Here is a 17,778-nt window from a genome sequence, read left to right on the forward strand (position 1 = left end):
TGGTTTGGTTTGTTTTTTTGCCATGTACTTGGATGGTGCAATGCTATCAAGTTGATTCAACTGCTGGACAGTTGTGTAAGATGTTGAGGTGTAACGAACTAGGTGGAGTAGGTGCTGGAGACAGTCAGGCATATGGAAGAGATAAGATGGCTAAGGTCTGATGCCCACCCCCAGGAATTCATGAGAACATACAAACAATTCCAACACAAACAGAGAGAGTTGTAGTGGATTCGAACAGCAAGCTAGGTATGGAGAGCTGCCAGAATTATTTGGGGGGATATTATAAGGTAGGCCAAGAGTCAAGGAAAATTTTGGAAGAAAGGAGGTTGAGTGAGGTAGGGTGAGGGAACATCCAAAGAAAACTTGGAAATGTTCGGACACTGTTGTGGTTACAATATCAGAGAGTCAGGTCATTGTCAATAGAATCTAACCTCTAGGGAGAGCTAAAGAGATTCAAAGATTTTTTAGAATTATGCAGAGACAAATGGTAGGATAACAACGTTTACCATTATTTTGGAGAAAGTAAACTTCTGAGATAAGAAAGGTGTAATCTGTTATCAACACAAGGCAGTAATTCTGCTGAAATGATGGAAGGATTTGTCCTAGAGGACTGGGATTGTCCCAGAAGATTGGATTGTGGAAGACGAAGTCAACAATTTCCTGCTATACTCATTTGCTTGAAGACAAGTAAGAGGTAAGGGTGGAAGATATTTGGATATTGCATATACTTCAAACTTACTATATTAAAAACTGGGAAAAAAAAAAAAAAAAAAAAAAAAAACTGGAGCCCAGGATCTCTCCTCCAAATCAACTGTTCTTTTCATAACGTAGTTGGTCTTGAATAGTAGATAGGCTGGGGCCAGGCACGTGGGACAGTAAGGCCAGTGATCAAGGGGCCCCAATGTGGCTCCAGGGATGGAACACAGCAAATGTCTAATATCTGATCCCAATTCAGCTATAATTTGGACAGGTGGGTCAATCTCAGGCACTGAATCTAGGCAGTGTAAAATATTTCTTTCTTGGAAGAGAGAAGATTGGCGCTTACCTGTAAACTAGTGACTACATTGCTCTGTCATGGGAGAAAGAGACAGGCAGGGGAGCCAGGAGCATCTTGTAGGGCCAGAAAGTAAAGAAGCATCCATAAAAACAAAAGGATTGGGTCATATTGAAAGGAAAAATGAGCCAACCCGAGATAGCTCCCAATGGCCAAAGTTGGAACAATTTGAGCAAAAGAAATAATGTTGTATTGGACTAAAACACAAAGTACGAAATAAGTATGCATGAGTTTGTACTGCTATAAAAAAGAATTGAACAAATAAGAGGAGACAAATTTTCTCTATACAAGAATTCCAAATAACATTGTGTAGATAGGGCAGCCCAGGTGGCTCAGCGGTTTAGCACCGCCTTCAGCTCCGGGGGTGGTCCTAGAGACCCAGGATCGAGTCCCACATAGGGCTTCTTGCATGGAGCCTGCTTCTCCCTCTGCCCCTCTCTCTCTGCCCCTCTCTCTCTGCACCTCTCTCTCTGCACCTCTCTCTCTCTGTCTCTCATGAATAAATAAAGAAAATCTTCGAAAAAAACAACAACATTGTGTAGATATACCCCACTCCACCTCTCACTCCTTCCAGCCACAATGTAGGCTCCACTTAGGGGCTTGCTGCCAAAGCACTGAGAATAGAAAGAGAAAAAAGAGAGCTCCACGCAGGAGAAACTTGGCCAGCACAACCTTAGCCAGGTCATGAAGATTAGCAACACCCAGCTGATCTCATGTACTGCCTGATGTGATGTAATGAGAGGGGCATGTCGCCTCTGTGGTTTTTTTCCCCCAAAACACAGAACCTCAGTCTAAGCATACAGAAAACAGAAACCTAAATTTAAGAACCTGCCAGTACTCCTCAAAACTGTCACGGTCAGAGAAAACAAGGAAGGACTGAGAAACTGTCATAGACCGGAGGAGATTAAGGAGGCATGACAACTAAATCCAACATGGACCCTCGATTGGATCCTAGACAAAAAAAAGGATGTAAGTGGGAAAATTGGTGAAATTTGAATGAAGTTTGGCATTTAGTTAAAAGTAAATGTACCAATGTTATCACATAGATTTAACAAATGTACCAACGTTCTACAGTAACGTTAGGTGAAGCTGAGTGAAGGGCATACATGGACTAACCGCTATCTTTGCAACTTTTCTGTGAATCTAAAATGATTCCAAAACAGAGTTTATTAAGAAAATAAAATTCCTGAGTACAATAATGTCTATGCGGGAAGGGGAAAATATAATTAAAATATTCCGAGGGGGACACCTGGGTGACTCAGTGGTTGAGCATCTGCCTTGGGCTAGGTCATGATCCTTGGGTTCTGGGATCGAGTCCTGCATCAGGCTCCCTGTTGGGAGCCTGCTTCTCCCTCTGTGTCTCTGCCTCTCTCTCTGGGTCTCTCATGAATTATAAATAAATCTTAAAAAAAAAAAAGATTTTGAGGGACTTGATTTATCATCCATAAAGAGGAGGTTTTAAGAATTTGGTATGTTAAAAAAATATATATATATACATTGCATTTTAAAGGATATCCACTAAAAATGGGGTTGCAAATTATCTGTAAAGGGCTAGATAGTAAATATTTTAGTCATTGTAGACCCCCTTTGGTGTTTGCTCTACCTACATACTGTCATAGCATCAAAGTAGACATAGACAATGTGCAAAATGAGTGTGGCTGTGCTGGAATACATTGTTATTTACCAAAAAACAGGCATCAGGTTAGGTTTGACCGACAGGCCATAATTTGTCAATCCTTGTACTAAAAGAACAAGACCAGAGTTTATCTTCCAATGAATAATGGGAAAAAATGGAGTAATTCATTAAAAATACCTAGTTATCTAACAAAAAGGCAAGAAATGAGAAAAAAAACGAAATATAAAACAGGGTGAAACAGAAAGTGCCAAGTAAAAGGGTAATTTTGAATCTCATGCTTTAGTGATGACATTAAATATAATGGAACATGTAATGGAACTGAAAATGGAATACATGATGTTCAGGGTGGGAGAGTCTGTGTTGTATGAATGGAGGTCTCAGTTGTTGGGTTTCCTATGAACAATTTCCATGAGGATCCATACTCTAATAAAGACAGTTGGGAAGGAGGTGGGTAACTGGGTGATGGGCCCGTGATGTAATGAGTGCTCGGTGTTGTATGCAACTGATGAATCACTAAACTCCACCCTGAAATGAATAATACACTATATATTAACTAACTTGAATTTAAATTTTAAAAAAAAATTTTTTTTAATTTTAAAAAAATAAAAACTTAAAAAAAATTAAAAAACGAAGACAGAAGAAAGTAGGAAGCACAAAGCAGTTTGTTAAGGAAGTAAACCCTCAAGGTGGGAGAGTGGGCCGGCTCAGCGGTGGCAACTGCCCCGAGGTTACAGGAGTCTTTTCTTTTTATGTGTGTGTGTGTGTGTGTGTGTGTGTATGGGGTGGTCTCTAATGGAGGCTTCCAATCCTTTGAGGGACTCCTTCCACAGGTTGGGAGAGGTTAGTTTCTGACTTTACAAAGTTTGTCCCAGAACCGTCAGGGCAACCTTCCCTCTTGGGATTGGGGGTAGGGCTAAAACACAACGTGAATGCATTATAATGAGTCTGGGGGTTACCCTGGAGCAGAGGTGGGAGAGGAGAGTGGCCCGTCCTGCATCTGGAGCTCTTGGTCTATTAGCCAAGGGGTCCTGGAAGCCACAACTTCAAGATGCTGTGCCCCCTTCAGGCTTCTAATGTGTAACCATTTATCACCATCCTTGCCTCCAGCTTCTGTCTACCTAACTGCCTACTCTATCAGTGCTCCAATAAAATCTGTTTGTTTTAGATGTGTCTCTTGCACATTGCATATATTTAGATTTTGTTTATCCAACATTAAAACAAAAAGATATAGAAAAGTTGTAAGTAAAAGAAAGGGAAAAGATACGCTATGCAAGTATCAGTCAAGAGAATATTGCTATAGCGATATTAGTATCAGACAAAAGAAGTAAAGGCTAAAAGTATTGTTAAAGAGGGTCTTCATAGTGATACAAGATTTAATTCACCAGGAATAAATAATGTTTTTAAATAACACTTAAAAATACATAAAGCAAAACTCCTCCGTATTCAAAGGGGAAATACACCCACGATCACTATGAAAGATTTTACATACTTGTCTTAGTAACTAGTGGGAAAAAAGCAGACAAAAGTTAAGGAATAATATAGACTTGAAAACACTGAGATGAACAGAATTGACCAAATGGTCATAGAGACGCTCCCCCCACCCCCGCCACCAAAGGAAAACTCTGGAGAAACTTCTTTTAAAGATTTGTTTATTTGAGAGAGAGAGTGAAAGGGGAGGGCAGAGGGAGAGAGAGAGAGAGAGAGAATCCCAAGTAGACTCCCTGCTGAGGGTGGAGCACGATGTGGCCCTCCATCCCAGGACCCTGAGATCTTGACCTGAGCAGAAATCAAGATTCCAGTGCTTAACCGACTGAGGTGTCCTTGAAGAGACTATTTTTAACACCTGCCGAATACATTGTATTTTTAAGCAAATAATTTTTTTAACTGACCATGAAGTGGGAATAAAGTCTTAGAATATTTCAAGGGAGTGAAATTAAAGTCTACATTCTGGCCACAGTGCAACTTTGTTAGATAACTAGAAAATCCCCCTGTGCTTAGAAACTTAAAATGAACTACCATGGATTTAACCCATGGATTAAAGGAGAAATCATCACGGAAATTAGAAAACAGTTGAAAGAGAATGATAAAATTTTTACATATCATAACTTGTGGAATGAAGCTAAAGTAGTACTTAGGAGAAAATTTATACTCTCAAATGCATATGTTAGGGAAAAGGGATTAAAAGTGAATGATCTAGGCATTTATCTCAAGAAATTAGGGGAACGAAACAGCAAGATAAATCCAAAGGAAGTAGAACTGTCCCAATAAAACTGGGGCAAAAACGAAAGTAGAAGTAAGGCAATAATAAAGACAAAGAGAGAAATTCTTGAAGTAGAAAGCAAACATACAGAAAATTGGTCCTTTGAAAGAATTAAGACTGACATATCTTTAGCAAGAAGACACAAATAACCAATATAAAACCAAGGAGACAGAACTGGGGAGGAGCAAGATGGCGGAAGAGTAGGGTCCCCAAATCACCTGTCTCCACCAAACTACCTAGAAAACCTTCAAATTATCCTGAAAATCTATGAATTCGGCCTGAGATTTAAAGAGAGACCAGCTGGAATGCTACAGTGAGAAGAGTTCGCGCATCTATCAAGGTAGGAAGACGGGGGAAAAAGAAATAAAGAAACAAAGGCCTCCAAGGGGGAGGGGCCCGCGAGGAGCCGGGCTGAGGCCGGGGCGAGTGTCCCCAGGACGGAGAGCCCCGTCCCGGAGACGCAGGAGCTGCACCGACCTTCCCGGGGGAAAGGGGTTCGCGGGGAGGTGGAGCAGGACCCAGGAGGGCGGGGGTGCCCTCGGGCTCCCGGGGACAGGAACAGAGCAACTGCGCGCCCAGAAGAGTGCGCCGAGCTCCCTAAGGGCTGCAGCGCGCACGGCGGGACCCGGCGGGACCCGGAGAGCTCGGGGGGCTCGGGCGGCGGCTCCGCGGAGGGGGCTGCGCGGCCCCGGGAGCAGCTCGGAGGGGCTCGGGCAGAGGAAGAGGCTCCGTGCAGAGGGCGCTGGGCGGTTCCAGGAGCAGCTCGGACGGGCTCGGACGGGCTCGGGCGGCGGCTCCGCGGAGGGGGCCGCGGAGCAGAGCAGCTGAGCAGAGCAGCGGCCCCGCCCCGGGGAGTTCCTGCCGGAGCTGAATCCAGGTTTCCAGAGCTGCCCCGCCACTGGGGCTGTTCCTCCTGCGGCCTCACGGGGTAAACAACCCCCACTGAGCCCTGCCCCAGGCAGGGGCACAGCAGCTCCCCCAACTGCTAACACCTGAAAATCAGCACAGCAGGCCCCTCCCCCAGAAGATCAGCTAGACGGACAACTTCCAGGAGAAGCCAAGGACTTAAAAAACACAGAATCAGAAGATACTCCCCTGTGGTTCTTTTTTTTTTTCTTTTTTTGTTTTGCTTTTTGATTTGTTTCCTTCCCCCACCCCCTTTTTTTCTCCTTTTTTCTTTCTCTTTTTCTTCTTTTTTTTTTTCGTTTTTTTTTCTTTTTCTTCCCTTTTTTTTTCTCTTTCTCTTTTCTTTCCTTCTTTCTCTCCTCTCTTTTTCTCTTTTTCCCAATACAATTTGCTTTTGGCCACTCTGCACTGAGCAAAATGACTAGAAGGAAAACCTCACCTCAAAAGAAAGAATCAGAAACAGTCCTCTCTCCCACAGAGTTACAAAATCTGGATTACAATTCAATGTCAGAAAGCCAATTCAGAAGCACTATTATACAGCTACTGGTGGCTCTAGAAAAAAGTATAAAGGACTCAAGAGACTTCATGACTGCAGAATTTAGAGCTAATCAGGCAGAAATTAAAAATCAATTGAATGAGATGCAATCCAAACTAGAAGTCCTAACGACGAGGGTTAACGAGGTGGAAGAACGAGTGAGTGACACAGAAAACAAGTTGATAGCAAAGAGGGAAACTAAGGAAAAAAGAGACAAACAATTAAAAGACCATGAAGATAGATTAAGGGAAATAAACGACAACCTGAGGAAGAAAAACCTACGTTTAATTGGGGTTCCCGAGGGCGCCGAAAGGGCCAGAGGGCCAGAATATGTATTTGAACAAATTCTAGCTGAAAACTTTCCTAATCTGGGAAGGGAAACAGGCATTCAGATCCAGGAAATAGAGAGATCCCCCCCTAAAAATCAATAAAAACCGTTCAACACCTCGACATTTAATTGTGAAGCTTGCAAATTCCAAAGATAAGGAGAAGATCCTTAAAGCAGCAAGAGACAAGAAATCCCTGACTTTTATGGGGAGGAGTATTAGGGTAACAGCAGACCTCTCCACAGAGACCTGGCAGGCCAGAAAGGGCTGGCAGGATATATTCAGGGTCCTAAATGAGAAGAACATGCAACCAAGAATACTTTATCCAGCAAGGCTCTCATTCAAAATGGAAGGAGAGATAAAGAGCTTCCAAGACAGGCAGCAACTAAAAGAATATGTGACCTCCAAACCAGCTCTGCAAGAAATTTTAAGGGGGACTCTTAAAATTCCCCTTTAAGAAGAAGTTCAGTGGAACAGTCCACAAAAACAAAGACTGAATAGATATCATGATGGCACTAAACTCATATCTCTCAATAGTAACTCTGAATGTGAACGGGCTTAATGACCCCATCAAAAGGCGCAGGGTTTCAGACTGGATAAAAAAGCAGGACCCATCTATTTGCTGTCTACAAGAGACTCATTTTAGACAGAAGGACACCTACAGCCTGAAAATAAAAGGTTGGAGAACCATTTACCATTCGAATGGTCCTCAAAAGAAAGCAGGGGTAGCCATCCTTATATCAGATAAACTAAAATTTACCCCAAAGACTGTAGTGAGAGATGAAGAGGGACACTATATCATACTTAAAGGATCTATTCAACAAGAGGACTTAACAATCCTCAATATATATGCTCCGAATGTGGGAGCTGCCAAATATATCAATCAATTATTAACCAAAGTGAAGAAATACTTAGATAATAATACACTTATACTTGGTGACTTCAATCTAGCTCTTTCTATACTCGATAGGTCTTCTAAGCACAACATCTCCAAAGAAACAAGAGCTTTAAATGATACACTGGACCAGATGGATTTCACAGATATCTACAGAACTTTACATCCAAACTCAACTGAATACACATTCTTCTCAAGCGCACATGGAACTTTCTCCAGAATAGACCACATATTGGGTCACAAATCGGGTCTGAACCGATACCAAAAGATTGGGATCGTCCCCTGCATATTCTCGGACCATAATGCCTTGAAATTAGAACTAAATCACAACAAGAAGTTTGGAAGGACCTCAAACACATGGAGGTTAAGGACCATCCTGCTAAAAGATAAAAGGGTCAACCAGGAAATTAAGGAAGAATTAAAAAGATTCATGGAAACTAATGAGAATGAAGATACAACCGTTCAAAATCTTTGGGATGCAGCAAAAGCAGTCCTAAGGGGGAAATACATCGCAATACAAGCATCCATTCAAAAACTGGAAAGAACTCAAATACAAAAGCTCACCTTACACATAAAGGAGCTACAGAAAAAACAGCAAATAGATCCTACACCCAAGAGAAGAAGGGAGTTAATAAAGATTCGAGCAGAACTTGGGATCCCTGGGTGGCGCAGCGGTTTGGCGCCTGCCTTTGGCCCAGGGCGCGATCCTGGAGACCCGGGATCGAATCCCACATCGGGCTCCCGGTGCATGGAGCCTGCTTCTCCCTCTGCCTGTGTCTCTGCCTCTCTCTCTTTCTCTCTGTGTGACTATCATAAATAAATAAATAAAAAAAATTAAAAAACAAAAAGTCAATAAAGATTCGAGCAGAACTCAACGAAATCGAGACCAGAAGAACTGTGGAACAGATCAACAGAACCAGGAGTTGGTTCTTTGAAAGAATTAATAAGATAGATAAACCATTAGCCAGCCTTATTAAAAAGAGAGAGAAGACTCAAATTAATAAAATCATGAATGAGAAAGGAGAGATCACTACCAACACCAAGGAAATACAAACAATTTTAAAAACATATTATGAACAGCTATACGCCAATAAATTAGGCAATCTAGAAGAAATGGACGCATTCCTGGAAAGCCACAACTACCAAAACTGGAACAGGAAAAAATAGAAAACCTGAACAGGCCAATAACCAGGGAGGAAATTGAAGCAGTCATCAAAAACCTCCCAAGACACAAGAGTCCAGGGCCAGATGGCTTCCCAGGGGAATTTTATCAAACGTTTAAAGAAGAAACCATACCTATTCTCCTAAAGCTGTTTGGAAAGATAGAAAGAGATGGAGTACTTCCAAATTCGTTCTATGAAGCCAGCATCACCTTAATTCCAAAGCCAGACAAAGACCCCGCCAAAAAGGAGAATTACAGACCAATATCCCTGATGAACATGGATGCAAAAATTCTCAACAAGATACTGGCCAATAGGATCCAACAGTACATTAAGAAAATTATTCACCATGACCAAGTAGGATTTATCCCTGGGACACAAGGCTGGTTCAACACCCGTAAAACAATCAATGTGATTCATCATATCAGCAAGAGAAAAACCAAGAACCATATGATCCTCTCATTGGATGCAGAGAAAGCATTTGACAAAATACAGCATCCATTCCTGATCAAAACTCTTCAGAGTGTAGGGATAGAGGGAACATTCCTCAACATCTAAAAAGCCATCTATGAAAAGCCCACAGCAAATATCATTCTCAATGGGGAAGCACTAGGAGCCTTTCCCCTAAGATCAGGAACAAGACAGGGATGTCCACTCTCACCACTGCTGTTCAACATAGTACTGGAAGTCCTAGCCTCAGCAATCAGACAACAAAAAGACATTAAAGGCATTCAAATTGGCAAAGAAGAAGTCAAACTCTCCCTCTTCGCCGATGACATGATACTCTACATAGAAAACCCAAAAGTCTCCACCCCAAGATTGCTAGAACTCATACAGCAATTCGGTAGCGTGGCAGGATACAAAATCAATGCCCAGAAGTCAGTGGCATTTTTATACACTAACAATGAGACTGAAGAAAGAGAAATTAAGGAGTCAATCCCATTTACAATTGCACCCAAAAGCATAAGATACCTAGGAATAAACCTCACCAAAGATGTAAAGGATCTATACCCTCAAAACTATAGAACACTTCTGAAAGAAATTGAGGAAGACACAAAGAGATGGAAAAATATTCCATGCTCATGGATTGGCAGAATTAATATTGTGAAAATGTCAATGTTACCCAAGGCAATATATACGTTTAATGCAATCCCTATCAAAATACCATGGACTTTCTTCAGAGAGTTAGAACAAATTATTTTAAGATTTGTGTGGAATCAGAAAAGACCCCGAATAGCCAGGGGAATTTTAAAAAAGAAAACCAGGGATCCCTGTGTGGCGCAGCGGTTTGGCGCCTGCCTTTGGCCCAGGGCGCGATCCTGGAGACCCGGGATCGAATCCCACGTCAGGCTCCCGGCGCATGGAGCCTGCTTCTCCCTCTGCCTGTGTCTCTGCCTCTCTCTCTCTCTCTGTGACTATCATAAATAAATAAAAATTTAAAAAAAAAATAAATAAAATAAAATAAAAAAGAAAACCATATCTGGGGGCATCACAATGCCAGATTTCAGGTTGTACTACAAAGCTGTGGTCATCAAGACAGTGTGGTACTGGCACAAAAACAGACACATAGATCAGTGGAACAGAATAGAGAATCCAGAAGTGGACCCGGAACTTTATGGGCAACTAATATTCGATAAAGGAGGAAAGACTATCCATTGGAAGAAAGACAGTCTCTTCAATAAATGGTGCTGGGAAAATTGGACATCCACATGCAGAAGAATGAAACTAGACCACTCTCTTTCACCAGACACAAAGATAAACTCAAAATGGATGAAAGATCTAAATGTGAGACAAGATTCCATCAAAATCCTAGAGAAGAACACAGGCAACACCCTTTTTGAACTCGGCCATAGTAACTTCTTGCAAGATACATCCACGAAGGCAAAAGAAACAAAAGCAAAAATGAACTATTGGGACTTCATCAAGATAAGAAGCTTTTGCACAGCAAAGGATACAGTCAACAAAACTCAAAGACAACCTACAGAATGGGAGAATATATTTGCAAATGACATTATCAGATAAAGGGCTAGTTTCCAAGATCTATAAAGAACTTATTAAACTCAACACCAAAGAAACAAACAATCCAATCATGAAATGGGCAAAAGACATGAACAGAAATCTCACAGAGGAAGACATAGACATGGCCAACATGCATATGAGACAATGCTCTGCATCACTTGCCATCAGGGAAATACAAATCAAAACTACAATGAGATACCACCTCACACCAGTGAGAATGGGGAAAATTAACAAGGCAGGAAACAACAAATGTTGGAGAGGATGCGGAGAAAAGGGAACCCTCTTACACTGTTGGTGGGAATGTGAACTGGTGCAGCCACTCTGGAAAACTGTGTGGAGGTTCCTCAAACAGTTAAAAATAGACCTGCCCTACGACCCAGCAATTGCACTGTTGGGGATTTACCCCAAAGATACAAATGCAATGAAACGCCGGGACACCTGCACCCCGATGTTTCTAGCAGCAATGGCCACGATAGCCAAACTGTGGAAGGAGCCTCGGTGTCCAACGAAAGATGAATGGATAAAGAAGATGTGGTTTATGTATACAATGGAATATTACTCAGCTATTAGAAATGACAAATACCCACCATTTGCTTCAACGTGGATGGAACTGGAGGGTATTATGCTGAGTGAAGTAAGTCAGTCGGAGAAGGACAAACATTATATGTTCTCATTCATTTGGGGAATATAAATAATAGTGAAAGGGAAAATAAGGGAAGGGAGAAGAAATGTGTGGGAAATATCAGAAAGGGAGACAGAACGTAAAGACTGCTAACTCTGGGAAACGAACTAGGGGTGGTAGAAGGGGAGGAGGGCGGGGGGTGGGAGTGAATGGGTGACGGGCACTGGGTGTTATTCTGTATGTTAGTAAATTGAACACCAATAAAAAAATAAATTAAAAAAAAAAAAGAAAAAGGAGACAACTGCGCTTGAATAACTTTATGTCAATACATTTGAAAGTGTAGATTAAATAGAAAGCTTACTAGAGGGACGCCTGGGTGGATCAGTGAGTGGTTGAGCTTCTGCCTTGTGCTCAGGTCCTGATCCTGGGATCTGGGATGGAGTTCTGCATCAGGCTTCTTGCAGGGAGCCTGCTTCTCCCTCTGCCTATGTCTCTCTGCCTCTCTCTCTCTCTGTGTGTCTTTATAAATAAACAAATCTTAAAAAAAAGAAAAATCACTAAAAAATATAACACACCAAAGATGATTCAAAAAATTTACACATTCTCAATAGCATTGTAACCTGCAAGGAAATGAAATCTTTAGTCAAAAATCTTCACTCAAAGGGCAGCCCCGGTGGCGCAGCGGTTTGGCGCCGCCTGCAGCCCGGGATGTGATCCTGGAGACCGGGATCGAGTCCCACGTCGGGCTCCCTGCGTGGAGCCTGCTTCTCCCTCTGCCTGTGTCTCTGCCTCTCTCTTGCTCTCTCTGAATGAATAAATAAATAAATCTTAAAAAAAAAAAAAACTTCACTCAAAGAAACCTCCAGGCCTGTATGGCTTTGCCAACAAATTATAGCAAATGTTGAAGGATCAAGTAGTTCCAGTCTGATGCAAACTTTTTCAGGGCATTACAGAAAAAGACAAAAAAACATTCCCCAACTCAGGAGTCTAGCACAACCCTCATAACAAAAGCCTGACAAAGACAGAACAAGAGAGAAAAATTATAGGATGGCCTCACTCATGAAAATAGGTAACAAAAATCCTAAACAAAATATTAGCAGCTAGAATACAGTATTATGTTTAAAAACAAAATGCCCAATTAACTCATGAAAGTGTGTTCACAAGTTAGTAATTATTAGTAACCAGAGAAATTTAAGTGAAGCAATGGAATACCGTTACCACATATACCCGGTTGGCTAAAATGAAACAGCCTGACAATACCACACGTTGGTGTGAAAAAGAGGCAGGAAGAATTGCCATTCACCGATCCCGGGTCTCCAAGGATCACGCCCTGGGCTGTAGGCGGTGCTAAACCGCTGAGCCACAGGGGCTGCCCTAGAGCAGGGATTCTTAATGTGCCGTCCTTGGTCCAACAGCAGCATCAGCAGCACCTGGAAACTCCTTAGAAATGCCAAATTCCTAAGATCCACTCCAAACTTACTCAATCAGCAATACTAGCGGGAGAGCCCAGCAGTCTGTGTTTTAACAAACCCTCCTGGTGATTTTGGTGTATATTAAAGCTTGAGAACCGCTACCGGAAAGAACTAGGAATATATATCCAGCAAGATACATGGACAAGGATGTTTTTAACAGCACTGTTTATAATAGCCAGACATGGAAAACAAGCCAAATGTCCGTCAATATCGTAATTGGAAAATAAGTTATGCAGTAGTTATGCAGTGTAATGAAATAATAAAAATGAATCCTAGGTGTACCAAAGAGCATAGATGGCTCAAGCATAATGGTGAGTAAATATTCAAGACACTAAGAATATATATTTTTATATACGCATAGAAAAAAGTGGGGTGCCTGGGTGGCTTCAGTGTCTACCTTTGGCTCAGGTCATGATCCTGGGGTCCTGGGATAGAGCCCTGCATTGGGCTCCCTGCTTAGTGAGGAGCCTGCTTTTCCCTCTCCCTCTGCCACTCCCCCCTCCACCGCTTTTGATCTCTCTCTTTCTCTCTTTCTCAAATAAATAAATTAATAAATAAAATCTTTGGGGAGCCCGGGTGGCTCAGTGGTTTAGCGCCGCCTTCGGTCCAGGGCGTGGTCCTGGAGACCCGGAATCGAGTCCCGCGTCGAGCTTCCTGCATGGAGCCTGCTTCTCCCTCTGCCTGTGTCTCTGCCTCTCTCTCTCTCTCTGTCTCTATTAATAAATGAATAAAATCCTTAAAAAAATAAAATCTTTTTTAAAAAGTCCTTGTCAAACCGTGCAAATGTATTCTAAGAACCAAAACTGTACCTCCGGCCCTAACCTCAGCTCTCCAGGCTGGCATATAGTAGTATTGCCACATAATGTGTGCTCAGCCTGACAAGTATGGCTCTTTATAATTATCTTTATAGTGACTGCAAAGTATTTCATAATTTGGACATACCATATGTTATTTAGCCATTTCCTTGTTGATGGGCTTTCTGAGAATATTACTTTGGCTGCACCAATAGACTGAAAATTGTATAAAGTGAGAACCATAATTGTCTTTTTCAAAAACAGTGCCTGCTATTCAACAGTTATTTAATTGAATTGATTTTCCAGATTAACATTGGCATAAGAAAAAATACCCTGGCCAGTTTTATTTATCTTTATTATAGCATAGGTCGATTCCTTGTAAATTTTGTTTACAGTGAATTAGCATAGAAAATCCAGGTAGCTCTGGGTGTAATGATATAATAAATGTTCTAGAAAATGAGACCCTGGATTCTGGAGTAGAGTGATCCTCTGAGATTATTTAATTTCCCTACGTGACATCTCTTCTCTGTTTCAGTGCTATAGCAACTAAGAAATGGGTTAAGCCTTGGAGTAGGAAATTATATGTATCACATTTTTCTGAGAGTGTTTACTTAAGATATCCAAGCTTTCTTAAATGTATTTGACTCTGTATTCTAATTTGTGATTTGGGAACATATGACACCATACCTGAACCTCTATGGAATGACTGGTTCCAGAGAAGATGCTTTAGTGCAAGAGAGGTGACTTGGAGCCTTTGAAATTTGACTCCATATTCTCTACTTTATGACAAGTTGTCCAGCCAAATCCTAGTAGAATTGTAAAGGAGGCTTCCTTGAACATTGATTGTCAGGACAGAACCCGTGAGCAGGTGCAGAAAAGGGCAGCAGATGGGTATGGCTCAGAGGAGAGAGGCCAGCAGCTCGGACATTGGCTGGGCCCTGTCAGGTTTACCTTGAAATTTCCATTGTGACGTCATATGGGGTCACACACAGCCTTGAGGGAGAGGAGCTGAGAGGAGCATTGGGTTGAGAGGAGCATTGGGTTGAATAATGGCACTGATTTGGGGGCTGGCCATGCCGCCTCCACCGTATGTCAGCCTTCTACTATTATTTGGTTTCCTTGCATGGGGACTTTGGATACTCTTTTCTGGGAAACAGAGCAGGAAGCAGGTGGCAACCAAGACAGACTCCAAGGTATGTAATGCAACCCTCCCTTGAAATTCACTGCTCCCTGTCTCTGCCCCCGAAGCCATGGCAACTCCCACATCTTGGGCCATGAGAGGAACTGGCTGGGGAAAGAGGGGAGTTGAGATCGTTCCTATGCATGTCTTTTCGATAAGTACAAGTCATGCTTGATCCTGTTCCTTTCAGTTTGTTTCAACAAACCTCGAGCACCTATTATATGTGGTAGCATACTAGACATTGAAGAAAAATAAAACACCATCTCCCACCTTTTAGGAGCTCAAAGTGAACTGGGGGAGATGATCAAATGGGTCTGTATATATAATCCAAGGAAAGAGAACGTGATGAGTTAACAGAAGTATAAATATTGCTGCAGACGTTGGAGGTGGAGTGTTTTGAAGCAGGGAGATCTATAAAATGCCTCTGGAAAGCTCGGGTTTGAATTATGCTTCAGAGGAAGGGTAGGGCTTTGAAGGTGGATAGTGTGGATGGAAGAGAGTAGTGAAGACTTTCCTGATGTAGGGAATGGATTGAGAGAAAGCATGGGAAGTTGAAGAGTGTTGGATGTGTTTGTAGAGAGGACACCTATGAGGATGGAGCGTAGAATAGGGAGCCCAATGAGAGAAAATTTTAGAAAATTGGTAGAGATGACATTGTAGAGGGCTTTGAATGCCAGGCTGAATGCTTCTCATAAATATTATTCCCATATGCAATTGAAAGATGGCAGAGGGGTGAGAATGGGGAAAATTAACAAGGCAGGAAACCACAAATGTTGGAGAGGATGTGGAGAGAGGGGAACCCTCCTGCACTGTTGGTGGGAAGGTGAACTGCTACAGCCACTCTGGAAAACTGTGTGGAGGTTCCTCAAAGAGTTAAAAATAGATCTGCCCTACGACCCAGCAATTGCACTGCTGGGGATTTTCCCCAAAGATACAGATGCAATGAAACGCCGGGACACCTGCACCCCGATTTTTTTTTAAGATTTTATTTATTTATTCATGAGAGACACACAGAGAGAAAGAGGCAGAGACACAGGCAGAGGGAGAATCAGGCTTCATGCAGGGAGCCCGACATGCGACCCAATCCCGGGTTTCCAGGATCACGCCCCGAGCGGAAGGCAGGCGCTAAACCGCTGAGCCACCCAGGGATCCCCCACCCCGATGTTTCTAGCAGCAATGTCCACAATAGCCAAACTGTGGAAGGAGCCTCGATGTCCATCGAAAGATGATAAAGAAGATGTGGTTTATGTATACAATGGAATATTCCTCAGCCATTAGAAACGACAGACACCCACCATTTGCTTCGACGTGGATGGAACTGGAGAGTATTATGCTGAGTGAAATGAGTCAATCGGAGAAGGACAAACATTATATGGTCTCATTCATTTGGGGACTATAAAAAATAGTGAAAGGGAATAAAGGGGAAAGGAGAAAAAACGAGTGGGAAATATCTGAAAAGGAGACAGAACATGAGAGACTCCTAACTCTTGGGAACGAACTAGGGGTGGTGGAAGGGGAGGTGGGCGGGGGGTGGGGGTGACGGGCACTGAGGGGGGCACTTGATGGGATGAGCACTGGGTGTTATTCTATATGTTGGCAAATTGAACACCAATAAAAAATAAATTTATATAAAAAAAAGGAAAATGGCAGAGGGTGCCTGGGTGGCTCAGTTGGTTAACCCTGTGATTCTTTTATTTTTATTGAAGGTTTTATTTATTTATTCATGAGAGACAGACAGACAGACAGACAGACAGACAGACAGAATAGGCAGAGACACAGGCAGAGGGAGAAGCAGGCTCCATGCAGGGAGTCCAATGTGGGACTTGATCCCAGCACTCCATCCCTGCACTGGATACCCGGACTCTAGGATCACGCCCTGGGCTGAAGGCGGCACTAGACCCCTGAGCACCCCCGGGGCTGCTGGAGAGTCTGCCTTTCTAACAAGTTCCCAGGTTCTGTTACTGCTGTTAGGCTACAGACCACTTTCTTTCTTCAGAACAGAAAATTTTATTTTATTACTTAAAAATTTTAATTCCAGTATGGTTAACATACAGTGTTATATAAGTTTCAGGTTTACAATATAGTAATTCAGCAATTCTGTACATTACTCGGTGCTTGTCAAGATAAGTGTACTCTTAATCCCCTGTTTTTACCCATCCCCCACCCACCTCCCCTCTGGTAACTATCAGTTTGTTCTCTGAAGTTAAAGCAAGTTAAAAACAACATGTCAGGGACGCCTTTGTGACTCAGCGGTTGAGCGTCTGCCTTCAGCTCAGGGGGTGATCCGGGGTCCAGGGTAAAGTCCCACCTCAGTCTCCTTGTGGGGGTCTGCTTCTCCCTCTGCCTATGTCTCTGCCCCTGTCTCTCTTTCTCTCTCTTTCTGGGTCTCTCACAAATAAACCAATAAAATCTTTTTAAAAATGCAACTGATTTACTGTATTTTGCAACTTCTCTAAATTCGTTTATTAGCTCTAATTGGGATTTTGTGTGTGTATTCTTAGGATTTTCTGACAACAAGATTATGTCATCTGTGAATAGACATGGAGATAGTTTAACTTTTTCCTTTCCAATTGAGATGGCTTTTATTTTTCTTACCTAATTGCTCTGGTTGAAGTTTCTAGTCCAATATTAAAGAAAAGTAGTGAAAGTGAGTATCCTTGTCTGTTCCCCCCCTTAAAGGCAAAGCTTTCAGTCTTTCACTGCGAAGAATGATATTAGCAGAGGGTTTTTCATAAATACTATTTACTATATTGAGGACATCCCTTCGAACCCTAGTTTGTTGAGTGTTTCTATTTTTTATAAATCATGAGTGAGTGTTGGATTTTGCCAATGCCTTTTCTCCATCAGTTGACATAATTGTTCAGGTTTTTCCTCTTCATGTTATTTCTTAAAGGTTTTATTCATTCATCAATTTCATTC

General features: G+C 42.2%; 1 long non-coding RNA gene across 1 annotated transcript; it reads right to left on the reverse strand.

Moving 5' to 3' along the window:
* Positions 1 to 755: 755 nt before the first annotated feature.
* Positions 756 to 17,761, reverse strand: LOC125754760 (uncharacterized). The gene is made up of 2 exons (XR_007409567.1): positions 11,775 to 17,761; positions 756 to 4,466 (listed from the first exon to the last, which is right to left on the reverse strand). It is a non-coding gene; the product is annotated as an uncharacterized LOC125754760 (long non-coding RNA).
* Positions 17,762 to 17,778: the final 17 nt, after the last annotated feature.

Source organism: Canis lupus, unplaced genomic scaffold (assembly GCF_003254725.2).
Source record: "Canis lupus dingo isolate Sandy unplaced genomic scaffold, ASM325472v2 SANDYSCAFF099, whole genome shotgun sequence".
NCBI lineage: Eukaryota > Metazoa > Chordata > Mammalia > Carnivora > Canidae > Canis > Canis lupus.